At 35.9% G+C, this 27960-nt stretch overlaps 1 protein-coding gene and 1 long non-coding RNA gene across 2 annotated transcripts in view; both read right to left on the bottom strand.

Moving 5' to 3' along the window:
* LOC136036073 (cysteine--tRNA ligase, cytoplasmic-like) overlaps positions 1-27960 on the bottom strand; it is a gene marked incomplete in the record, with an annotated part of 157894 nt that overhangs the window by 89775 nt on the left and 40159 nt on the right.
* On the bottom strand, positions 1237-23695 carry LOC136036071 (uncharacterized). Its single transcript, XR_010619627.1, has 4 exons — positions 23224-23695; positions 21573-21640; positions 3288-3417; positions 1237-2287 (listed from the first exon to the last, which is right to left on the bottom strand). It is a non-coding gene; the product is annotated as an uncharacterized LOC136036071 (long non-coding RNA).

Here is a 27960-nt window from a genome sequence, read left to right as displayed (position 1 = left end):
GAAAGGTCCTTTTGAGTGTATGGACATTCAAACTAAAGGGACACAAGTAGCAAATGATATGACTTGGAGGCTGCTTCTCATCACCATATAAATAATAATTGAGATATATTTATCTTCTGTATAGAATGTTCTGTTTGCGTATTTGTGTCTATTTGCGAATGTGAAACTCCGGAGGTGCCTAATGAAGGGTGTATATACGCATAATGTTTATTTCTCATAAAGTATTTTGGAATTTTTTTTTAAGCTGCTTCAGAGTCCAGTCAAAAGTTTACTTTCTATTAGATCTATGGTAAAAAAAAATGTGGTTTTAATGCAAATGGTTTACGTCCGTGGCCCATTTTCACAAGAAGTTTATTTTTCCCTGCTTAAAAACATAGAACAATGGAATGAGAGTACGAAAAAGGAACGAAAACGGAACGAAAGAAACAAACTGGAAAATATAAAGAAACTTCTAAATAATAAAGAATTGATGCAAACAACGCTCGTAAATAATGGCAAGTGGCAGAAAATGAAATTGTAATTCACTATTACTGGGTTGAGGAGCTATCAGTGGGGTGATAGCTCCTCTTTTACTGCAGAAAAAACTTGGAATTTCGTTTTTTATCAAAGTGAGTAAAAGTATTTTGCAGTCTCTTAAAATATGTCAGCCGTCTCCGTCAAGCTCTTTGCTAATAAGATGTTTGATAACACTGCCGCCATAAGAAAGAGGGTCCTTGACCCCAAAACTAAAATTTTTCAGGATTCAAGAAAAACTATTTATCAAGCTGGCATCCAGAGTTTTTCATTTTCAAATTAGCTTTACATATAGGGATGCTAAATTTAGCTGTATAAATTTACCCGTGCCTTTAAAAAAAAGCTATAAAATAATAATATTAATAAAAAAAAAGAATCTAGGATCTTTTATCTTAGAATTGCTTGGCACTACATATACATATCTAAAAGCCCTGGTTCTCATCAAAGAGGTTAAGACTCTTGATGTTCAAATTACTCAGGTTAGAAGACATTCATCAATTTATTAATACCATCAAGTAACTGTATAATAAATATTGAGAACGCAAGAAACTGATCAGCTTAATTATTCAGTAACACAGAAAGTATTAACAGTGAAGGAGTATTTTTTCTGTGATATAACATTCATGTCCCAGAAACAATATTCTTTTACTTAAAGTAGTTGATTAAGTCCGGCTCATTTGGTTTCAGAAAGTTCATTTAGTACCCCGAGTGGACCTGGTTTCTCAACAATATTTTTCTCCTTTCCTCGGGTTTTCTCTCTATTTATTGGTGCCGACAACAAAGTTCATCGCATACACACTAGTACCTTCATATTCAGTCGAGCTGATTAATCCAGCAATTTCAACAATATTCAATCAATCAAATCCAACAATATTTTTCTCATTTCCTTTTTTGAAATCTCAGACTTTCTCTCTATTTCTTGGTGCCGTCAACTTCTTTAATTTTTTTTTTTTAAGTTCATCGTCTTCACAGTAGTACCTTCATATTCAGTCGAATGGAAAAGAATGCGTGTCCTCTTTCCCCTGTTATTTCTATTAAACCCTCAGGTAAGGTAAACTCTCGTCGCTATCTCTCTCTTTAATTTTTAAAGTATAAGCCTGACATAAAAAAATATCTTCAGTGGCCATGAAGTTTTTTCTACTTTCCTAGAATATTGGCTCCTTTAGAAAAATCGATGAAATCAATAAAATCACACACTCCGAAATGCTTCACTGAGAGCTCAACCTGAAAATGAAAGAAATCGGTGGCCATGATTGTGTGACTATGTTCAATGTAAAAAATCTCAACTTTTGTCCAAGAAAACTTCATCACAATAGTTTACCAGGTAAACTATAAAGCTAAAAAAACTTCTAATTATTGCTTTACCTTGAACAGTTATTAACTTGTTACCTTGGACCCAAAGGCAAATATGTTCGGTATCCAACAAAAAAGGCATATGTATAATTTAAGGTGTCTTCTTTTATTCTTCCGCTAATAGCTTCAAACCACAATTCAGTTAATGTTTTGGGTTTTGCCAGAGTGCCAAGTGTCACAAATAATTCAGTAAACTCGGCTTCTCTAAAGGAATCCATGGGTGGTAACATGATGACTTCTTGAAGATCATCCCAAAAATATAATTTGTCTAGAGTTTGTTTTTGCATGTGTTTGATACAAAATTTTCTGATTGTTCGGTCTTTACCATGTGACATTTCTAATAAATGTAATGTAGAGTGGCTTCTTTTAGATTATCTTCGTTGTGGTTTGGATCATGCTCCTTAAATTCTTCATAGTTTACCTTGAAAATAATGTATTCCTAACATATACAACTTTTTTATAGAAATCATAAAAACAACTAAAACTTAGATTGGAATTTAAAAATTACTGTGCATCCTTTGAATTGTCGTGTCATTAGGAAGATACGCTCTTATTTGAGGTATATTCTCTTCTATAATATGCGACACTGGGGTTGTAGCTTTTTATATGATCAATATTTATAGTTCTATCTATTTTACTTGGTTTTGGATTTCTTCCTTTTTTATCAGACGCATTAGATGTCATTCTTGTCATTGCATATTTGTCAGCATCTTTAAAGGTGTTGTGAATGACTATTTTTTTCCCCTTAAAAATTTCAAAATTGCGAGAAAAAATCGTTTACGTATTTTAACTCTGTTTTCTTCTCTGTCATTAATAATTTAAATAAATGAATTGTTCCTCGTTTCTGAAATTCCTAGTCATCTCTTAACTGGTAGCTTTAGAGAACGTAACGCAATGAAATTCTTTCTCGTGAAATCTTTTCCCAAACTTCAGCATTAATTTGCTTGCGCCAATCTTCTGAAAATGTTAAATTGCATTTAAACCTTCATTTTTCATTGCAAGGTCCACATTGAGGGTGGTTTTCTCTTCACTTCCTAGCTCTATTAAGGTCTCTTGAGATTTTATACTTTTCTTTTTTATAATTCTTTTTTCGTTCCTCTTTGTCACACCTTCATCTGATTCTTTTTGTTTTCCTTCAATATTGAAATTGTTGTTTTGTCTTAGTATATTTGAATTTTTGGTACACTCAGAATTTTCAAACTAAAAAGGCTCTAACTCCTTTTTAATCTCATTTATAGTCATTACTCAGAGAATCCAGGCGAGGTACCCCATGGATATCCAGGGGGAATGCAATAATATAGCCTGGAGTGCGTAAAAAACATTTGTGGTAAACATCAAGGCAAAGTCATAGATGGTGGAACTACTACTAAAATAACCCCAAATACAACCATATTCTGAAAAAGGGTGACCTTAACTCTTACCTCTTGATGCAGACAATACCATGTCGGGGAACTTTGGGTTAGTGGGGATTTGTGTGACCCAACCATTGTGCCCTTTGAGCATGCCAAGCAGCTGGAGTGATTCACTTGTTGCTGCCATTGGGCCGATTAGCTTAGAGAAAAAGTTTGAAGTTAATCAAATTCTAAATACGTTTACTTTTAAAGAGATGAAAAGAAAGTGATAATGAAAGCGAAGCAATACTTGTTTACATCAAGCCAGAACATTAACGGTCACACTCCGGATGGATCCTAAGAGTAACCCGATTTGGCTCAAAATCAACTGTTTTACTTTTCCTTTTAATTGGAAAATAATAAAGCATTACCATGAAAGCATTCCTCATTTTTTAGCGATACTAATTTCTCAACAACGTCTATTATTATATTCATTAACCTTCAGGATTCAAGCATAGAAATGTATGATTTTTTGTATTATCAGAAACCAAATGGTCCTGATTGACAATTTAAGAATAATGCCTATTAAAATGAAATCTCCATACTTTAATTAAATAGCATACATATACATACAGCATTGTTTAGGCTCGGCAAGGCTCTGGAATGCAGCAAAAAAGAAAAAAACAATAAAACACATATTAAAAAAAAATGAAGAGGACAGACAGCCACCTTTTACTGACTACCCACCAAAAACCAAGCTCAAGTAATGCCCTGAATTAATGAAACAAGCATTTCTAACATGCCTCAATCAGATCGAAAAAAAATGAAAAAACCATAAATGAAAGAAACAAACGCAAAAAAGTACCGAAAAAAATTAAGTTAATATTAAGACATATTACAAGATTTTATACTTCTTTTCAAAGCACCAAACCAGTTACACTTCTCAGCAGACTGAACCGTAGCGTTCCAGCCACACGAGAAGTAGCTAGAGGATTAGAATATGATTTAACTGATGGGTTAAAAGGAATTTGATTGTTAAAAAATTCCAAAAATGGCACGTAGAATGATAAAAACGAGAGATGGACTAGTGCTGAAGGCAACAGGAACATGATCACAATTGAAGAAAAACCAAACACCCCAATGAAAAATATAAAGCAACTTCAAGTCCAGAAACGACTTGTACTTTTTTTTTTTTTTTTTTGATGTCAGCATTCGTAGGAGGTGTCCGAACCATCTGAGAGACCTCTGCGCTATCTGGACGGAGAATGGCACCTGTGAGGTGAGAGTAAGCAGCCTTGCGTTGCTCACAAAATCATCCCACCGGAATCCCTCGATCCGGCGAAGCTGTTTCGTCTGACAGACGTCTATCATTTTAAGGATGGTTGATTTGAGGGGCCAGGTTTCCGCCGCGTAGAGCAGGACGGAGCTTACGGATGCGTTATAGATTCGCATTTTCGTACGCCTTGAGATGTGCGGCATTCTCCATAGACTGTTGAGTCTACCGACGATGGAAGAGGCTTTCGATATTCGGCTGCATACCTCTTCGTCTACGGAGCCATCATTGGACAGCACAGAGCCGAGGTAAGTGAAGTTTTTAACGACTTCAACAAGTGTTCCGCAGACAGTTATGGTATCAGGGTGCGAGACTGGACCTGGGGGTTCAATTGCCATAATCTTAGTTTTGAGCCAGTTGATTTTCAGCCCCACTTTGGCTGCCTCTTCCTTCAGGACTTCCAGAGCGTCGGTCAGCTGGTCGATTGAGTCGGCAGCGAGAGCAAGATCGTCTGCGAAGTCCGCATCCGTCAGAATGCGATCTCCAAACTGCAGACCAAAGGGCAGGCGATTTGTAGTTCTTGTCATCACATAGTCTATCACACAATTGAACAATTCCGGGGCGGCGGCACACCCTTGGCGAACGCCAGTTTTGATATTGAATGTCGTGCTCCGTTTTCCGTTGACTTGGACGCAACTCTCGGTCTCTTCGTACAGCTTTTCAAAATGTTTTCGGTATGAAGTTAACATTCAGATAATTGGGTTGACATTCACTTTATAATCAATCTGGGAAAAATATACTCCAGCTTTCTTGATACATCAAAAAAACCTCGATAACTTCATTTTAATTAAACTAATACGATGCATGAAGGAGATATCATCATCGAGAAAAATACCTATAAACCAGACTTGCGAATCACGGGATTTATTGAGAAAACTCGTCAATGAAAGCAACTAGAGTGTCCTCATCTCATAAAGATATTCACTTGTGGGCATGGATATATTCCGGGTGATACCGTCTACTTGAGACGGTGGGTGGGAACGGGGACCAACACGGTATTTATTCCAGACGAAGAGAAATGAAATTAACCGCTAGCATTCTCTCTTTCACCGTAATGAGATTATTGAAAGTGCATATATTGGTGGGTAAAGGAATCGAAAGCTGTTTGAGGTCCCGAAATATAGCGACAAGAGTCAAACTGGAGTCAAGAGCTGAATGTAGAAAACTTAAAAGAGTAGTACATCCAAGAGGTGTTGAGTGCTTTTCTCGGAAACCAAATTCAACATCATGAAAAAAATCTTTGATTCTAAAAAAAGAGATAAGATACATTTTTAGAAAATGTAGCTAAATACAGAAAGTAGAGATGTCAACCAATCAGTTAGATCACTCTCGGTCACACATTTGAATAAGACAATCACCTCAGCTCCCATAAGAGAAATGAGAAACTTGCATTCTCGAATGACATATTTACAAGAACTGACAAGGGAGAAATAATTGAAGGAAGAATCAATTTCACTTTTTTATAGTATATACAATCAGGACCTAATTGCACTGAACCTTGAAGTAGGGGTGTTGTTGGGGGGGATTTCCCCCCCAATAATGTGGAGAAAAAATTTATTATATATCCCATGCCTCATGACTATCTGAATACGGACACCTCTTGCCCCCCCCCTCAATAGAAATCCTGAAGGTTCGCCCTTGGATTTAGTCCAATAATAAGTCTACTCATCCCATCTTTGAAACTAGCTTCAAGTAAATTGCAGGGGGGATAGTAGGTCCCCAATAATATGGAGAAAAAATCGATTATATACCCAATACCCCTTGATTATCCGGATGTGGACCCCTCTTGTCCCCCCAGTAAAAATGCTAGAGACCCATCCCTGCCTTCTAGTCTAAAAACAAGTCTGCATCTTATCTTTAGAAACTAGTTCCAGGGAAATTGAAAGAGGGGGACAGCAGCCCCCCCATTAATGTTTAAAAAGATTATTATATACCCTATGTCCCATGAATCCGGATATGGATCCATCTTTGCCCCTCCATCCCAAAAAATACATGCTTTCGTCTTATAACAAGTCTACTCATCTTATCTTTAAATTAAATAAACAAAAACAAGTTTTTTAACTGAAAGTAAGGAGCGACATTAAAAATTAAACCGAAAAGAAATTACTTCGTATATGAAAGGGGCTGCTTCCTCATCAACGCCCCGCTCTTTACGCTAAAGTTTGACTCTTTCTCTCAACTCTGCTTTTTAAAACAGTAAAAAACTTTAGCGTACAGAGCAAACTTTAGCGTACAGAGCGGGGCGTTGATGAGGAAGCAGCCCTTTCATATACGAACTAATTTCTGCTCGTTTTAAGTTTTAATGTCGCTCCTTACTTTCAGTTAAAAAAACTTGTTTTTCTTTAATTTAATTTCTGAAAGTTTTTGAATCAATGCATGTTTAGATTTTGGCTCGCCGCAGAGGAATAATTAAAACGAAATTTGCATATTTATTTATTTTTTTGGCTAAATCGCTTTCTCAGTTTTGATCGAATGATCTTGAGAAAAAAAATGAACGGGGGAGGAAGCCTAGTTGCCCTCTGATTTTTTTGGTTACTTAAAAAGGCAACTAGAACTTTAATTTTTTACGAATGTTTTTATTAGTAAAAGATATACGCAACAAATAAATTAGCTGACGTAACGAACTTTTGTATTCTCATGTTTTTATTACATACATGAGAGGGTTCACCCCCTCGTCAGTACCTCGCTCTTTACACTAAAGCTTAAATTTTGTCCCAATTGAATGACCCCTGAATCACTAAAGCCGTAGAATAAAGTGTTTAAATTACTAAAAATACTTTAGCGTAAAGAGCGAGGTATTAGGATGAGGTGAGAACCTCGTACACGTAATAATTTCTGTTCTTTTTAAATTTTAATGCTGCTCCTTACTTCCGGTTGAAAAAACTTTTTCATATCTATTTTTTCATTGTTTTTTTTTTATAATGCTAGAAAATCCTGAGCTTAGTTCATGGAAATTTTCTTCCCCACGAAAAATTCCTGACTTTGGGAAAATAATTAGCGTGGGAGGGGGCCTAGGCGCCCTCCATTTTTGTCACTTCAAAAGGGTACTAGAACTTTTCATTTCTGTTAGAATGAGTCCTCTCACAACATTCTAGGACCCCTGGTCGATACGATCACACCTGAAAAAAAATAAAATAAACACACTTCTGGCAATAAATACAAAATTCCAGATTTTTGTAGATAGGAGCTTGAAACTTCTACAGTAGGGTTCTCTGATACCCTGAATCTGATGGTGTTATTTTCGTTAAGATTCTATAGCTTTTAGGGAGCGTTTCTCAATATTTTCTAAAATAACACAAATTTTCTCAGGCTCGTAACTTTTGATGGGTAAGAATAAACTTATGAAACTTATATATTTAGAATCAGCATTAAAATGTGATTCTTTTTTATTTAGCTATAGGTATCAAAATTCCATTTTTTAGAGTCTTGATTACTATTGAGCCGGGACGCTCCTTACTACAGTTCGTTACCACGAACTGTTTGAAACTAGCTTCGGGGAAATTGACTTCAAGCAATTTGAGCTATGATACGATCTAATACTAGAATTTAAAGGATAGATGCTTACGGAAGGAGCAATTACTTATATAGCGTAAGAGTTAAGAAATGGGAGATAAATGGTTCTCGAATTTTCATTTCACCGTGAACAACTGGGCCATGAACCAGGTGTTGACATATACAACTACCAAAGGTCGTTTTTCCTTGTTCAACTTCTAAGAAGGCCGGGGGTCATCCATGGATTCAGGAGGATAAATCACTTAGATGTGGAACCAAAAGAGGATACTATACATTCATCGACAACAGAAGTTTCTGCATTTTCATAAAAGGATGAAAAATCCCTATTTTTGTTACAAATATTTCATGGCATCTACTAGCCAAGATCAAAGGAAGGTTAGCTTATCCTAACCAAATTTAATGACTGAGGTCATAGTAAGTTTCTTCTTGGTCAAGATTTCCTTAGAGTTGAACACATAGAAGACTGAAAAATGATCCGATAGATCATTCACTACCACACGACTCTTCACCAAATTAATAGAGTTAATTTTTTTATTTAGGCATTTTCGAAGAACTTCTAATTTTTTTTTATTTGGCACGTTGTAATCATTGTTGTATTGGAATGCATAATGTTGGTAAGGTTCCATTTTTGTTAGCGAGGCTAACAGAAAATCCCTCGTCACTGAAAATCATTAAGATTAAGGTAGAAGATGAGCTCACATGGATAAGCTTCCCTTAAGATGAGTTTATATTGTCATCAGCTCATAAGACATCCGAAGAAATGAAGGAACGGATCTACATGGGCATTAGCAAACATTGCCTACATTGAGCTTTTCTCTTCACATTTAATGTCAATAAATAAGGATTTCATGACCCCTTTCTGATTTCATGATAGATCACTTCAAACACTGAACGGAAAGCCATTAGATACATAAAAAGCGGAGCCACATCTTCCCATCGCCCAATGATTCACGCATTCTATACTTTATTCAGGTGTGTGCAGTAGAATTTCATTGAGAAGCAAAGCTATGAATATAAAGACGAAAAACGGGTCAAAACGAAGAGAAACAACAAAAATCTTAAAGAAACTTTAAACTAGAAAATAAACTGAAATATACATTTAAAACTTAAATACACTAGCCTAAAATACGAAATAAACAATTACTTACTTTTATAGAGTAAGCAATCGTATATTATATATTTTAGGTTAGTTTTAAGTATATTTTTTAGTATAAGTTTCAATTTTTTTCTACGCTGAAGACGCCTTGTTGTATAAGATCAAAATATTGGTTTGATTTTTCTCTTCGTTTTATTTACTGGCCATTGACCTGTTTGTCGTCTTTATATTCATTTTGTGTTCTTTTTTTGTCTTGGCGAGTCAATTCGGCTTTAAATCTTTTATTAGCATTTCATTACTATTGTTTAAAATGGTTTCTAATAGACCAATAGCATCCGGCAGCCCATCCCCAACTATTGGCCTTGACTGATCAATTGATGAACGAATACCCTAACCCGTAATTTCAAGATAAGAAATTGATATCCTGCTTCGATTGTCTCAAGGCGATGTGCTTTAAATCAGGTATGTAAGCATGCAGGGGGAAAAGGGTCTTTGGGACCATGTAATGTCGAAGTACCAAGATGTTAAAAATTCTTATTTGTTGCCTATAACAAATAAAATACACATTGGGTCCTCTTCTGTATTACTATCAACCAATCCGAAACTAATTTTTACAAATATTGATAAAAAAAATTAATATAAAAAGGTTTAAAGAAATTAATAAAAAAAATTCGTAAAAATTACAAAGAAAAATTTTGCAGCCATTGATAGTACTAAAATTAATACTCTAATAATTGAACCCCTCCCCCCAATCTCACAGTCCAAGTTTTCAGCTTCGTCAGCCAACTTTGAACCTAGCGTCACTGCTGGCTGATGGCTAACAACCAAGTTAACGATTTACTTCATATTCCCAAAAATGATAAATCACATCTTTGTTACTATTTGGTAAAGCTAACTAATGTTATAGTAGGTCTACATGTTTGTTTGACCCTATTTTTAGTCATTAAATGGTTTTACTGTTTTGATGCCAAACTTTTAACAATACCCTGTTTTAATGGTATCTTTTTACCAATATCCAAGAGTATGTTTTAGAATATTCTTGGATTTCCACAAGTATTCCAATTAGAAGTGACTGGTTTTCCAGTTTTGAGCTCACTTCCGGAGCATAAATCTATTCCTCTAAGTTATCAAACTTAAAACTGAAAGAATCGCTTCGTCCATTGATTGCTTCAATAATTATATTTGAAGTATTGGTCTATTTTGTCATTTTGTAATTACCATTCTATTAATATAGCGCAAGGATGCGGAACTTCTTTTTCTTCTTTTTGTGATATGAAAAAAAAAAACATTCCAGGACTATGACTTTGAGAAAGACAACCTTTCCAATTGACACAATCATTTTATCAGGGTCCACAAAATAAGAAAGTTTCACTTAAACAAACTGAGCAATTTTTAATTAAGTGTCTGTGTATCTTTGTTTCTTGACTCAGGAAGCGGCTCCTTGGCTGAGGAGGAGAGGCCACACAAGGAGTAGATGAGCTTAGATGAGCAGTAAATCCGTTTAACAAGGGACGAGCAAAAAATATAATAGATTTAAAAATGTTAAGGGTTCCATTTCTTTTAAATATGAAAAAGGAAGATTAAAAAAAAAAAAAAAAAAAAAAACAGTTCTACTGAAAATTAACTTTACTTAAGGTTGAGAACCCTTGATTTTTATTTCAACTTTGCAATTATAAGGAGCCACGTCTGTTGCAACGCCTTTTTCTGTGAAAATAAACGCCATCAGACAAAAAGACGGCAACAGTATACAGACCGCACAGATTTAGTTCGAAATTTACTGCTCAGCTCTCTAGTTTTCAACCTAGAAAAGAAAAAGGACGTTAATCGATTGGAAATAAAAGATAGAGATGGAGATAAAATCAGCTTTTTGAATTTATGTACTTGGAACACGCATGTAATTGCGATAGTAAATTTTTGCGATATGTACAAAAGTCCAGATATTTCTATCACATATACAGCGATCGTTATCAGTAGAATTACTACCGATGAGTCAGTAATCGATAATCCGTAGTTTAAATCTCGGTATTGGGTATTGGACTTCAAGTCCAATACCAATCACACCAATAAAATAAACAAATAAAATATAAAATAACAAAGACACAAAGAGACAGGCTTGCTCTATTTTTTCTTGTGTTTTTTCTCTTTTTTTAATTCTGAAGAACTTTAATATTTCTAAAGATTCATTTTTGATGTTCATTTTTTCATCATATTTTTACTTCTTTTCTTGAAGTTTGAAATTGTTTTTAATTCCTTCGCTACATTAGATGATATAGCCCCCCAAAAAATGTAGTCTCTTCTTTTGTCTATTTGAGTAAATTCTTTTAACACCAAGAAAACTGATGTTTGAATCAAGGCTGATCTCTCTAACCACATATAACGTAGATACGCATCTTCATATACACCCAGTACATAATAACCCACTAGAGGTTGCTCTTAAATTTTGAGCATGAGCATAACATTATTTTGTTCCGTCTTAAGTTCTTGGGAAACGTTGCATTTTATTTCAGTGATTTAAAAGCGCACATGTGCAAACAATTAGCTAGCTTTAGTCACAGAAAAGGTAGTTCCAGTTCCAAAAATTGTAGGAAGGTATATGGACTAACAACGAGTCCTTTCACCTCTTTGACTTCTTCTCCAGAAAAACTAGCCACTGAAAGCGCTATTCTCCTCCAGTCTGCAAACAATGAAAATATGCAATTATGAACAATAATACACTGTTATTGATTGTGGGAAGTGCGAGTACCTGAGCTACCTGTCCCCAGCAGCTTAAGGCCACTAGGCCGGCCGGTACCAATACGGCTCTTCCTACTCATTCCCGCTCTCTTCTGCACAATCAAAAACTATAGATAAACCTTTTAAAAATTGACTTCTTCAAGCTTTAGTCATTATTAAACAATATTTCTCTTCTTTAAGATATCAATTGCTGCCTTAAATATCTTACGATCAAATTCCCATGGCAGGTTAGAATCCAGGATAGCTGTATAAGTATTTGGTATCTTACCAAGGAGCAGAAACGCTTAAGAGCAATAGTCTCCTCACTCTGAGCCTAGCAATCAAATAATATATGCTGGACTGTTTCGTCTGCTGAAAAGCAGACTCGGCATAAAGGGGAATGATATAGCTTTCAATTAAATAACAAGCTATTTAGAAGTAGGGCCCCTGATTTCAGCCGGTAATATAGCATTGTATTTAATCTTGTATGAAATGGGGATAAAATTAATTTACTGTGATAAATTTTGGATCTTTCCCTGGTAATATCTCGTGACTGAGGTCAGAGGAAGGACTAGGAATTAACATGGAATCCTTTGCTGCTAGAGAATCAGCCATATCATTATATTTGATGCCTTTATGAAAAATGTTGAAAATAAACCTCATTTCCTTTAATCTTAAGATTGAGAAGATGTCTTCTAATATTATATAAATCCTTGTCATTAGCAATTCTATTAATATTTTGGATAAATAGTAATGCTGATTTAGAGTCAGAGAGAGAGTATATTTTCAGATTCCATGTTATAATTTATTAAGTGCATCCAAGGCCAGGCGGATGGCACATAATTTAGCAGACAAGATAGAAGATCCCAATGGGAGAGGCGAATAGATGTTCAAATTCAGGGATGGGATACATGTTCCTGCTCCAGCTCTTTCCTTCTGGACAGATCCATCTGTATGTTTTTCTATAGTTGGGGTACGCCTTTGAGATCTGTTCAGCAAAAATAGTCTGGATCTCGTAATTAAGAATCGAGTCTTTACTAATAGAGATAAATTCTACTTGACAGCTTGGAGGACTCATTTCCCATGGAGGGGACACAGTAAAGGGATATGCATAAAGCGAATGTTGATTCCCGTTTGAGACCTAGGGTTGAAACTGATTCCATGATGAATGGGCATTGGGACAGGCTGACTTCCCAGCAAAGGTATGAACATATACAACATGCTTGGCTCCATAAGCATGGATTTGCGAGAAATATTTAATCCTTATACCGGATGCTCTTTCACTTACGGATACCAATCCCGACAGTATTTTTAACTTTGACAGAGGAGTATGTTTATGTACACCTAGAGCTATTCGAATAACAGAATTATGTAAAGATTCAAGACTTTTGAATGAGGATGGAGAATAAGGATGAAAAAAATTTGGATCCCATATTCTATATTTGAACGAATACATCAAGGAGGCACACTCGTGCCTCTATAAAGAGGCGAACCACGACAATGTTAAGCGATCTTCGGTTGGGGAAAATCTGGCCGAAAGTTTCGACCCACCAACCCCAGCCCCCCTTTAACGTTGTCCGATCGGGCTGAAATTCACAAGTTAAGGTTCCCTAGGGTCCAGGAGCTTATCTGCGAAATTTCAGCTCGATCCGATAACTCCTTCCCTGTTTTCCAGAAACCACGCATAGCCACTTAATTTTCATATTCTTTTTTATCTGCCACGCCTACAGGTCACAGCCGACATCGGATCTGGGTGTACGAAGACTCATTCTATGCACAATTCTCCGAGTAAGTGCCCTTGAAAGTTTCGTAGGAAAATCTTAACCCCCCGAAAGTTTCGACCCCCCAACCCCACCCCCACCCCCGCCCCCCCTTTAACGTTGTCCGATCGGGCTGAAATTCACAAGTTAAGGTCCCCTACGGCCCAGGAGCTTATCCGCGAAATTTCAGCTCGATCTGATAACTCCTTCCCTGTTTTCCAGAAACCATGCATTAGCCACTTAATTAACCCATTTCTCCATAAGAGCCCATGTTAATTTGAAATTTTTAAAAGTTATTTAAAAGTTATATATACACACATGAAGGTGGTTAGCTCAGTCGGTAGAGTGTGGGACTTCTTAAGGGACCTTGTGGGGTCCCTTATCGGGCGTTTTTTTTTTTCATAAAAGAAAAACGTACAGAAATAATATGAAAAAAACTTCGTTTTCTTAAAGAGTTAAAGAGGCTGCGTCCCAAAGTCGAACCTTAAAAGTACAGGAATTAGGAGAGGCCGTTGGGGGGCTACCGCCCCCCAAACCCCCCGCTTTTAAAGACTCTTTTGTACTAGTTTTTTGTTGTGGGGGGACTTCATTGTTACTAATTACTAGTTTCGGCGCAATGGTTCTCCTGTCCTCTTGTGTTTAACATTTTTCGAAGTTATTCCATTATTCATTCATTTCAATTTTTTGTTAATTAAAAGAGGGCCTTTCCGAAGCCAAGAGCGAGGGGTTAGGGGGGCGGCAGCCCCCCAACTGCCTCTCCTAATCCGTAACAAAAAACCTGTACAAAAGAGTCTTTAAAAGCGGGGGGTTTGGGGGGCGGCAGCCCCCCAACTGCCTCTCCTAATCCCTGTACGTTTTAAGGTTCGACTTTGGGACGCAGCCTCTTTAACTCTTTAAGAAAATGAAGTTTTTTTCATATTATAATTTGTAAAAATCCAAAATAATTTTTGGGTGACACCCCCACTTACTTCAAGCAAGTCTCTTTAGAATACAAAGTCTCTGAATAATCAGAGACTTCAAAGAATTAATATGTTCATGCCACTGCATTTTAGAATCCATTAATAAACCAAGTAACTTCACTGAATTGCAATATGGGATCTCCCTTGAGAAAATTGTTAGTGGATTAAGAGGATCTGTACTACCATTAGTAAATATAATGGCTTTAGTATTACTTATTGAGATTGGGAAGCCAAATGATAAAGAGAATCTCTAGACTAAACTTATATCCTTTTGAATAAGATTTTGAAGAAGGCCAATATCCCTTCCCGACTTCCAAATAATCAAATTATCTGCATAAAGACTTATAAAAGAATAAGGGAAGTCAGGATTTATTAAGATTTCCAATAATTTATTGTGAACAACGTTTCCATAGGCATCCGTCCAATCAAACAGGACAGCCATTGTGACATGTCTTATTTTAAGAGAGTTACAAACATCAATTTCTAACCGGGTAATGTTGTCTAAAGAGCTATGTCCTTTTCTGAAACCTCTTTGTTCACTAGGAAACAGATTGTTGACTTCAGCAAACCACTCAATTCTTGATAAGACAAGCCTTTCCAGAACTTTACTAAAGGAAGGTAATACCGATATAGGACGGTAAGACTTATTTCACTAGATGAGTAAGAAGGTTTTAAAGCTGGAAATACCTGAGCAATCTTCCAAGCATCTGGGAATTTTTGACTGGACCAAATAAGATTATAAAGACTTAAGAGGGCTGTATGAACCACCTTTGGGGACTCAAGATTCCACTTCATATAAATACCATTATGACCTGGGTAAGACTTAATGTTAAGAGAATTGAGTGCTACACATAATTCATCTTGGGAAAAAGGTTTCATCAGAGTGCCCTTATAAGAATAGGTGAGAGGGAGATTACAAAAAGGAAGTCGGATGGGATGAAAATCCGAGCAATAATTTTTAAAAAATATTAGTAAACAGATCTGCCTTCTTTTTATCTGAGACAATTGGATAACCATCCTGAATGATATCATATCTACGGTCATCATTAGGCTGCTTTCCACTATCTAGTTGGCTAATGAAATTGTGGACCTTTGAAATTGGGGTTCTAAAACTGATACTTGAGCTGAAATTCAGCCATGTACTCAGTTTAGCTCTCCTACAAAGTAGTTTCACCTTAGCACATGATTGCTTATAAAAGATTGCTGTTGACTGAGATGGGTGCTTTTGAAACATTTTACGAGCCTTTCTTTTTGCCAGAACTGCAACCCTACACTCATCATTCCACTAATTCTTGGGTCTATTGGAGCTATTGTAAAAATGCAGCCTAGTCATTGGAATTGCCAATTTAGCTGACTCCAGCAGGCTTGATTTCAAATTAGACCCAATGGCACTAATATCAGAATTAGAAGAAACAAAGGAAAAATCTACTTCATTTAATATCTCACGAAAAAGGGACCAGTTGCCTTTGGAGTTAATAAATGTAGGGACGTAGGGTTTGGGAGTGTAGCATAAATCTTGAAATGATGTAAGAATTGCAGAATGATCAGATTGACGAGACGACACCTTTACCATCTGGACTAGATCATAATACAAAGAAGGACCTAGAAGCAAATCTATAGTTGAGAAAGAGTTAGAAGAAATATTATACCTGGTCTGAAAGTCAAATGGAGTGAAAATCAAGGTGTCTGAAAAATTGGACAAAATGTACTCTATTTCTCTTCCTGCTTTGTTGCTACCAGCTGATTGTTCCCAAAGAGGACTATGGGTATTAAAATCACCCAAAATAAAGGTGTTATTACCTGATATTTCTGCTTCCAAGATACTTTGGATGTCCTTACGCCCACATGGATTATAAAAAGATTTTATGGCAAGATGGTTACATTGGCTAAGGTGATTATTATACCTACAACATCTATTTCATCCCTGTAGATGGTTAAGGGTTGAGGAGAATGTTGGATTGAAACATGAACAAAGATCGCAACACCCTCTCCCTTTCTGTTAGTTGATCTACCTTTTCTGCAGCACTTGTACCCAGGCACTTTGATTTTCTTGAACTGATGAAGATTAGTCTCTTGAAGACAAATAATCCGGATTCTATTATCATTTGCACATTGGATAAGAGCAGTTGATTTGAATTTAAAGAGACGCAATTCCATTGTAGGATCTGCAGCTTAGCTAACATAGGAAGAGTTGAATAGGTGGCATGCATGCTACTTTGAGAGAATGGATGATAATTCTGTTCCTATTTCATGGAAAATAGAATTGGAAAAGTAGAGATCTGCAATTTTTTTGTTATACTGTCTTTTTTATCTTTAGCCATATTTGATTGTAAGATTAGGTCCACTGATGCAACATATTCAATTAAATTAGTAATATGAGGTCCAACACTATCTTGCATAGTGTTGGCTTGAGTAGACATATTAGGAAAAGCTGCCACTCTTTCAGATCAAGATTTAGAATTATTGAGGGATGGACTAGCTTCAACCACCTTGGGATGCTCCTTAGCCAACAGAGGGTAAGAAGTCTCAGTAGGAGGTAAGAGTGCCTGATTTTGGTTGTTATTGTGGACCTGTAGCCAGGGTTTTTGAGAAAGGGCTAAATTCATTTCCTTAGCCTTATTAGCTCTTGGACCTCATGGTCCAAGATGGCAATCTTCATTGCAGCTATAGGGAAAGGGACATTCTCTTGAAGAGCAATCCTAAAGACTTTAGCTCGCTGAACATATTTAGAACATGAATTGTTATCTGTTGATTGATGTCTACCATCACAATTTGTACATTTAGGAACTTCAGTACATCTACTTTCTGTAGACAAGGAGTGATTGATAAGGCAATTTGGGCACCCTGGTTCAGAAGAAGAACAATACTTAGATGAGTGACCAAGCTTAAAGCATTTTGAGCATTGGAGAGCTTTTTTTTGGTATATTTTATGAGCTTTTTGCTGACCAAAGAGGAAAACCGAGTCAAATTGGGAACTAGCAGGTAAGATAAAGAGGACACTCTTACTACTTCTGGTTCCCTTAGAATCCAGCTTGCCCATACGATTAACTTCCAGAATCTCCAGCATTTCCCCCTTGTTGTTCATAAGACCATCTTTCAAGTCATCAGTTCATAGTTCCAATGGTATGTTGTATAGCACTATTTTCTGAGAATTTGTGGGGTTGGTTTCCACCATTCAGGTGTTACAGGGATATTGCCAATTTTTTGTAGGCTAAGTGCTTTGCAGGCTTCATTTCTGTCTAGAAATATAACCGTTAGTGAACCATCTCTGTTGACATTCACCGTGAAACTGCATCTAAAATATATGAAAAGATTCATTCTAATATTAGCAATATTTTTGATAGAGAAAGATTGATCTTTTGCTGTTGGAGTAAAAAGAATAATGGGTTTGTCCTTTATCTCGATAGCTGGGACTGAGTTTGAGAGTCCAATCATTTCAGGAGGACTCATAGAAGGCTTTTTTGTTTCTGTTTTCTGCCCACTGTCTGAAAACCATCATTTGGCAGGTTATCAGTTTTGGGGATTGAGAACTCAGAGACAGTAATCATGGTTTCATGCAGGCTATTATCATTGGATATTGGAAATACAACAACAGGAATACTCGCTTCTGATAACCAATTAGATGATTGGCCCCCTTCCCAGAGGGGGCTAGAAGAACTAGGAAACATTGAGTTCAGGAGAGGGAAATTCCAGAAACTCTAACCACGCAATAAACTTATAGGAAAAAGCAGAAGAATACTTCTCAAACAAAAGGAGTAGCAAGAGCTTTAGTTCCTTTCACTCAGAAAATAAATGAAATCAATAAAATAGATTTTCATCAATTGATTTGATGAAATTGAATTGATCAATAGAGAACGGTAAAAATCTACCGAACTTTAAAAAAGTCTTTGCTGTTAATTAAAGGATTTACGGTTGAGAATTCGACCCCTTTCTCCCAGAGAATAGCTGGGACTACAGGCAATCAGAGATATGCATCCAGTCTCGGAGTTACATTGGTCATCAGCACCCAAAGGGTCTAAGGACTATAAGTGGACCACTAAGATACCTAAAAATGAGTAAAGTATAAAAAAGGGACAAAATTAATGAGAATCCGAGTCATCAAACTTATAGCTGATTTGTAACATGCCAAGATCCGTTGTCGCTCTCGGAGGGGCTGAAATTAATCATCAAGAATACTCAAGTCATCATCAGAATCAACCATTTTCTTCTTTTCTCCCTAAATTAAAAACCACAGTAAAGTAAGTTCACAATCGGGCCTTTGAAAATTGCAGACAAAAGAAGCAACTTTCAGCACAGTTATATTTATTAATCAACATTAAATTTATTGTTAAAGTATTTGTTAAAAACATTTTAAAAGAAAACATTACTAACATCGATCTTATACGGCTATATATCCAGTAGTCAAAGAGGTATAAAAACCGAACAAGAAAGAAATATGAACCAACAAAACCGAATAAAGAAGAGGCTAGGAGAAATTATGTCCATTTATCGTCCATTTATATGCAAGCTATTTGTTTATATTTTTACTTTTAGAACATAGATAAAAGCATTTTATATTTCCCCACCGTGTGATAGATGAGTCATGGAAAAAGGAAAGAAAAAAGTAAAAAAAAAGTATTATGTCAAAATTGCGCAATAAATATAATATAAAATTGCGGATTTACAATTAGAGCTCAAAAAATCCTTCTAAATATCAAATTTCATTAAGATCTGGTCACCCTTTCTTAAGTTACAAATACCTCATTTTCCCAAATTAACCCCCCCCCCAACTCCACCAAAAAGAGCAGGTCCGGTCCAGTTATGTCAGTCACGTATCTTAGACAGGTTTTTATTCTTCCCATCCAGTTTCATCCTGATCTCTCCGCTTTAAGTATTTTCTAAGATTTCCGGTCGCCCCCCCCCCCCCAACTGTTCCCTCCCCCAATGACGCTGGATCCGGTTGAGATTTAAAATATGAGATCTGAGTTCTTCTAAATATGAAGTTTAATGAAGATCCGATCACTCCTTCGTAAGTTAAAAATACGTCATTTTTTCTAATTTTTCAGAATTACCCCCCCTCCCAATTAAGCGGATCCGTTCCAATTATGTAAATCACGTATGCAAGACTTCTGCTTATTTTTCCAACCAAGTTTCGTCCCAATCCCTCCAATCTAACCTTTTTCCATCATTTTAGGTTTCCCCACCCTACACTTCCCCCAATGTCACCAGATCCGGCCAGGATATAAAATAAGCTTTGAGACACGATATCCTTCTAAATATCAAATTTCATGGCGATCCAATCACCCGTTCGTAAGTTAAAAATACCTCATTTTTTCTAATTTTTCAGAATTAACCCCCCCCCCCCAACTACCCCAAAGAGAGCGGATCCGTTCTGGTTATGTCAATCATGTATCTAGGATTCGTGTTTTTTTTCCCACCAAGTTTCACCCTGATCCCTCCATTCTAAGTGTTTTCCAAGTTTCAGGTTTCCCCCTCCCAACTCCCCCCAATGTCACCAGATCCGGTTGCGTTTAAAATAAGAGCTCTGAGCCACGATATCCTTCTACATATCAAATTTCATTGAGATCCGATCACCCGTTCGTAAGTTAAAAATACCTCATTTTTTTAATTTTTCAGAAATACGCCCCCCCCCCCAGCTACCCCAAGGAGAGCGGATCCGTTCCGTTTATGTCAATCATCTATCTAGGACTTGTGTTTATTTTTCCCACCATGTTTCATCCCGATCCCTCCACTCTAAGTGTTTTCCAAGTTTTAGGTTTCCCTCTCCCAACTCCCCGCCCCCGTCACCAGATCTGATCGGGATTTAAAATAAGAGCTCTAAGACACGATTTCCTTCTGAATATCAAATTTCATTGAGATCCGATCACCCGTTCGTAAGTTAAAAATACCTCATTTTTTTTAATTTTTCAGAAATACCCCCCCCCCCCCAACTACCCCAAAGAGAGCGGATCCGTTACGTTTATGTCAATCATCTATCTAGGACTTGTGTTTATTTTTCCCACCATGTTTCATCCCGATCCCTCCACTCTAAGTGTTTTCCAAGTTTAGGTTTCCCCCTCCAACTCCCCCCAGTGTCATCTGATCCGGTCGGGATTTAAAACAAGAGCTCTGAGACACAATATCATTCCAAACATCAAATTTTATTAAGATCCAATCACCCGCTCATAAGTTAAAAATACTTCATTTTTTCTATTTTTCCGAATTAACCGGCCCCCCACTCCCCCCCCCCAGATGGTCAAATCAGGAAAACGACTATTTCTAATTTAATATGGTCTGGTCCCTGAATGAGCTTGCCAAATTTCATCGTCCTAGCTTACCTGTAAGTGCCTAAAGTAGCAAAACCGGGACTTAAGGTTTCCCCCCTCCAACTCCCCCCAATGTCATCAGATCCGGTCAGGATTTAAAATAAAAGCTCTGAGACACAATATCATTCCAAACATAAAATTTAATTAAGATCCAATCACCCACTCATAAGTTCAAAATACTTCATTTTTTCTATTTTTTGCGAATTAACCAGCCCCCACTCCCCCCCCCAGATGGTCAAATCGGGAAAACGACTATTTCTAATTTAATCTGGTCCGGTCCTTGATACGCTTGCCGAATTTCATCGTCCTAGCTTACCTGAAAGTGCCTAAAGTAGCAAAACCGGGACCGACAGACCGACAGAATTGGCGATTGCTATATGTCACTTGGTTAATACCAAGTGCCATGACAAGTAAATTCGATAAGGACTATTGACAATGCCCTAATGCCAATTTCCATCAAAACGAACCTGATCTGAATTGGAGTTTGGCAACAAAATATTTTGTATACAAAGCATGAGCTATATTTTGATTAATCCTATATAGTTTCTAATAAGGTTCGAGTAGTATTTTGGGTTAGATTTTTAAAGTAACATACTAGAGCGTTTTCTTAAATAAGTTCGGAGACCAAGCAGGCAAAGCAAGACAATGCAAGGCAACAGGACAACAAAAGAAAAAAAATAGAATTCCAAGTACTGACCTTTATTTATTATAGCTTTCTTAGGCAAAATTGGTTGAGTGGAAACAATTTTCAAATCCGCTTAGTTGCTAAGAAAAAAAATAAATAAAAATCAGAAGCGCGAAGTCTTTTCCTGAAAAAGCCTCATTGAAATCATGGCTCAAATAAGATTTTTTTTTGCAAAATTATTATTTTCTTTTTTGCTGTGGATAGCTTCGTTTTTTTTTTCCGTGTCCTTATTCTCCCGTATTGTCAAATAGAGACGGTTCAGAAACTTACATATCTGTACGATATTTTTACATATTATTTCTCCTTATTTGAGTTCCAGCAATTTCAATTTAAGAAACTCGCTTATCGACAGCATGAGAAAATATAAGAAAACGTGGTAGTTTGCAGCCAGTTGAAAAGCAGAATAAATTTCAAAAGCAAAGGCAATTTTCACATTCAGCCGTGTCTTCAATAAAGTTTTTCAGGCAAAGCTGGTGTACTTTTTTAATTTTTCAGGGCAACTACAATGAAAAGGCCTTAACTAATTATGGTGTTTGAAATCGAAAAAGGAAAAATTATGAACTTGTATATAGCTAATAGATTGGTATTATGTGAATTTTTTTTAGGTAATTGGGGGACCACTGTTAGTTGATGGGTTGAAAATTGAAATTTGGATTGAATCAAATTTTGAACGAGGGTATATTTGGTTCACGTCTACTGGACTGCCCTTCTAAAGAGCCTTTTGTCAGGCACTTGACAAGATCAGAAGAGTATTATATTGTGATGTATACTGTAAATACTTAGTTCAGAAAAAAAAAAAAAAAAAAAAAAAAAAAAAAAAAGCATGTTCTATGGACCTATCAAGATAGAGCGGTAGTAGGCCTTAAAAAATTTTGTCAAAGATTGAGCAAAGCACTTGGTATCAGTCAAGGGCCCTGTTGCTTTATCAAACATTGTTAACATTAAAGAGCTACAAAAAGAAAGTGGAACAAAACTTGAATTGGCTCTCACTACGTTTGTTACTAAAGAGAACCCGTCCATCAGCAATATGGACACCCCGCCAGAGATATTGAAACAACATGCACGATTCGTAAGGTCTTCAACTTATGGCGTGCTGACACCTTCCCTCCCCCCACGGCAAAATAAAGTTTAATATTCTATTTTTCACTGATTTTATTTTCTTCGGCCAAATTGAATGGAACTACAATTAGTGTTACAAGGATTGTAGACAGGCAGATACACAGAAGAAATGTCTCAGCCGAAAGCACAGAATAATTTTAAAGAATTAACTTATTCATCTTCTGGATTGAAAGTATAAAACTTTATAGAAGAACGTCTCTTAAAGCACAAGAATATTTTAAAAGGGTTTCACTGTTTGCTTCACACTTATCCACAGAATAGTGAAGAAAGTAAAGAGATGAAAGAGCCATTTTTGAAGTTGATCGAAATTTATGAAGAAGATTTGGAAAACAACACCTTAAACGTTTGATGGCGGAAAGAAAAATTTGGCAAAAATTTCTCTAACGGAACAAGGCACACCATGTCAATGCAACTGATTTTCTAAATATTTGTGGCTAAGCAATCTCTCCGAACATCCATATCTTACTTAATATTTTAATCACTATACCTGTATCGACCAGCACAACAGAGCGCTCGTTTTACACATCGGAGAATCAAGACATACCTAAGAAACGTGACGTCTGAAAGTAGGCTAAATGGCTTTGCCAATCTCAATGTCCACAGGGAAATTCTAGTTGACACAGACAATGTATATACCCATACTGACGAAGACTCAATTTTGTTTTGTAAGACAGCTAATATAGGAAGATTGTGTCAGAATAAAACGTAAAATCGTATTTAATCTGCTGGGTTTTATCAATCATTCTTATAGTCCCTACTCGAAACTTGCATCCAAAGAGCTAAAATAAACTTTAAGTAATGCCTTAAATTACCGGTTTATCTGAGGATTTTTGAAGTTTTTACTTACGGCAACTTACGTTCATTCTAAGCTTGCTTTCATTCACTCTTTTCATTTTTCTTCATTTTAAGTTTCCTTCTCTTATGGATTTCTGCTTGAGTTATCAAAATTATTTTGCTCAAACTAAGAGTTTATGCAAAATCTTTTGGATTTTACTTTTTGGTTCTCGTTTGGTTTGAACTTTTTGCTTTTTATGCAAAACTTCCTGTTTTCAATAACATAATTCAAAAGAGGCCATTAACCATTTTTACTTAAAGGGCAGGTAATAATCTTGTCAACAGAAAAAAAAAATCGGCTTATGTAATTTAAAATGCATTATGGTGCAAATATTAAATATTAGTGGAGAACACTTTCTTTTTGATTTTTTCAACTTTTATCATGACCACATTTATGGACAAGCAGGGCTTTACCGTATGCAAGGTGCAATACATTAAAACAGATTGGATTAATTGACAGTGTTTTCAGATCGACGCTGTTTTGAGGTAAAAAATTCTCTATACTTTTTTACTGATACTGACAAATGTCCTTAGAAATGGAGACACAACCTAGGTTTCCCGGTACCCACAGGTATATCTTGTGGAGACAGAAAAGTTATCTGTTGTCAAGAGGGTCAGTTTCCAAAAATCAAAGACAGAGAGAACACACAAAAGATCAGTTAGTCAGTCAAAGATCGTGCAACACCCTGGTTTCATCTTTGGAGGTAAAGCTATAAAGAATATTGATTAATCCCATCTCCTCAAAAATATATTTTCACCATCCATTCAAGCGGTAGATATTCTCGAATGGGTTTGTTCCTTCTGGGCAAGAAAGCATGGTGAAATTATACCTTCTATGGACACAATGCCATCCATCTCAATTATACTTCTCTGCAAATTTTACACAAAGCTTGTTCCCAAAAATGAATGTCCGTGTTCTGCAGAGCTCATAGAAAGCTGTTTATACTCCTCCAAAGAATTAATAATACGGCTTCTAGAGATATAACAGGGTGTCAATGGATATTCTTCTGAGTACCCACCATTCTTACTAGCTATATACTAGTATCACCGTTACGGTAGGTGAAGAAACACCTCACAAGGGATAGTCAATTCCTATGTTTCTTATATTTAAAAAAATACTACTGTTACCAACAATCTATGAAAAGGGGTTGAGCCTTATATCTCGAATCGGCAAAAAAATTGTTATAAAGGGTATTTTCAATTACAACAGTAGAAAGAACGTGTTTCCCAAAGAGCAAGCTTATGAAAAACGCTGTTGCACTTATGCTATAAATAATTAACGCTTAATGCTATAACCTCTTTTGTTCTAGAGTTACTTTCGATTTACAATCAACTGAAAATTTATTATAACCAAATTTTCATGAGTTTTAGAGACCGAAAGTGTTAAGTACAGGTCTCCCCCAAAGTCAAAAGTATAACGTCTTTTCAACAATCGACGGTTTAAAAAGGCGTTGTATATATTTTTTTGCTGATCTTCAACATTTTGTAAAATGTCATAAAATATATGCCATATTTCCACGACCTTACAGCAAAGTTCTTTTGAAGGACGATAAAAATTCTTCTTCGATAATTTTATTAGGTTCTTAAAAGTTTCCTCTAGGCTTCTCATACAAGCCTAGATACTCATGAAAACCCCCAAAGGTTTTTTGGGGTTAGGATGCTCATCCATAGACCAGAAGCTATCGTCAACGCAAAAGTACTGTATACACTGTTAATTGATTTAAGATGCATGAAAACGATGCATTTTCGCGAAAGAAAAGATACAATTTTAGAGACCAGAGCGGGCATAAGTCGAATCCTCTAAGTTAACAATCTTAAACCAAACGGACTAAATTGAATGAAGAAATCCAGCACAAAAAGAAACAGAAAAGGCCATTAATATGAGCTGGGCAACCCTCATTTAACTCCAAAAAACAACTAGTAGCATTGCCTCTTCAATGAATACGCAATATATTTTCAATTGAAATTATTCTTTACCCGATGGTCAATATATTCGAAAGAATGAATCATTTTAGTCATTTTATGATTATTATTACTTCGCCATTAGTAAGCATATAGATACAGTAAACCTTGGCATTGGGGTTTTTGGACAAGCAAGATCCCCTTTCCTACTTTTATCAGGTTCACTCTATATATAAAAAAGTCCTAGCTACATTTTTTAAGTTTAGCATTAATCCGCAAATATAAAATGGTGGGCCCAAAATAGGTCTGTCGAAACTGTTTTTGAAACATAACCACAATATCACTTTCCCTTCATGGCATCCCCTTCTTAAAAGGGGATGCTTAAAGTTGAAAGTATACAATAGTTGTTCGTGTATAGTAAGTGCTCTTCATAAATTGTTTTGATAAACGTAGTTATGTATTTATTTTAATTTTCTCTATCTTGTACTCCGTCCCTATGAACTATCCCTAGCTCTCAGAACAACAAGCAGTTTGCAAGAATATAAAGAAACAATATTTTATTGATTAAATTTATATTAAAATATAAAATAAAAAATGTTGTTGTATGTTGAGTCAGGAAGAGGTTCTTTGGCAGGAGCAGAGGCCACATAATTGCACAGCTTCAATGAGCAGTAAATTCGTTAGGTGAAGGATGAGCAAAAAAATTGAAGCAAAATTGATTAAAATTTTTTTGAGGGTTCTATTTTCTTAGTAAAATATAAAAAGGGGAGCAAAAAAAATATACGTGAATTTTACTGAGATTCTATTTAACTTGAGGTTTAGAACCCTTGTTTTTTTATTTAAACTTTAAAATTATAAGAAACCAGTTCTGCTGCACTGTCTTTTTATGTAAAAATAAGCGTCTATACACAAAAAGACGAATGCAACAGAGAACAGGCTTATACAGAGAAATTTACTTTCCGAAATTTACTGCCATTTCTTCATATAAGGCCATTTCTTCATATATCTTCTTTGCATTTTGATCAGTTTCATTCCACCTCTTTCCAAGTTCCATCGCAACACACCCCCGATCGCGTTTGAGCCGCACACCAAGATCAATTTTTGATCTTTCATCCTTAGAAAACCAGAAGAAAGCAGATCTAAAAATAATAATAATGAAACTAAGGGGATAATGCTTTAGCGAAGGTACAGCTCGGCAGCATATCGCAACCCAAGAGCAAAATTCTCATACTTCTCCAACTCATTAAAAGAAAAACGCGATTGAACATTTTGACCCTTTCTTTTTCAACATTACGAAAGAATTTAACATAGAGCTGTACCAAGAAACCATACACCATTAGGAAGGGCAGAAAAATGTTAGACGGCAATATCATCTGCAGAATTGTGATTCCTGTCCTAGGAATCTAGGGTTGAAGGTGGTGTCGGATAATAGATAGACAACTCTGCTCACAAATGATAAGATTTTTTTTTAGATTAGATTAATTTATTTCAAAAAACTTATTTCAATTGGAATAATATCTCACAGAGAGGGGGCAAAATTTCTAATCACGAAAGAAGCTCTAGCCGTATTTCTAAATGGGTGTACCAGATTTGATGCCCCTCGTGTATCGTGGCTATGAAGATCACCATTAATGGAGAAAAAATGTTCGAAAGAAAAGGGAAGTATATTATTAATAAATTTATATGTGAAAATACTAACTTGGTAGTCTCTTGTTTTTGAAATATCAAAAGTTGATCCTTAGTATAAAGTTCATTAATATTATGAGTAAATAAAGTTTTAGGTGATAAAAGTTTAACGGCTTTATTTTGGATTTTTTTTAACATTATACAAAATTACTAGCCCATAAAGAGCAACCATAGCAAATATACGGGTAAAAAATAGCTAAATAAAGTAACCGAAGAATTTTATAGGATACTAGGTTTTTAACTCGGCGAAGCACACCCAGAGATCTGGACAACTTTGAAGCTATAATATTTGAATGTGTTTTCCATGATAGATTTTCATCAATCATAAAACCTAAATACTTAGTTACCTTTACTCTTTTTATTTGATTTCCGTTTATTATTAATTCTAAATTTGTTTCAATACTAGATATCCAAGAAAATAGAATGTAGTTAGTTTTATTATAATTTAATGTCAAAAGATTGAAATCTTCCCACTCAATAAACTCGGTCATTGCCTTTATCATTTTATCAAAAAGTAGATCAACTGATGGAGCAGCTACAAGTAAAAGAGTATCGTCTGCAAAAAGGATTATACCAGCCTCTGACAAATAATACTTAATCCGATCTATAAATATTAAAAATTGCTTGGCTCTTTCTACAATTAGCCATGACTTGATGCCCACAACTATTCGATTTTAGTCTATTTGATCTATGTGAGTTAAAAAATTAATAACAGAAAGCTTAATATGTATATCCAGCAATAAAAACAAAATTGCTTATAAAACTACACAATTTTCTGCTGGTATCTAAAGGCCCCCGCCCCATCCCAAAAAACCCGACCACAGGTCAATTAGAGTAAATTCTAGAATTAATCATGACA

This window comes from Artemia franciscana, chromosome 15, assembly GCF_032884065.1.
Source record: "Artemia franciscana chromosome 15, ASM3288406v1, whole genome shotgun sequence".
NCBI classification, from domain to species: domain Eukaryota; kingdom Metazoa; phylum Arthropoda; class Branchiopoda; order Anostraca; family Artemiidae; genus Artemia; species Artemia franciscana.
This window is presented reverse-complemented; position numbering and strand designations above follow the sequence as displayed.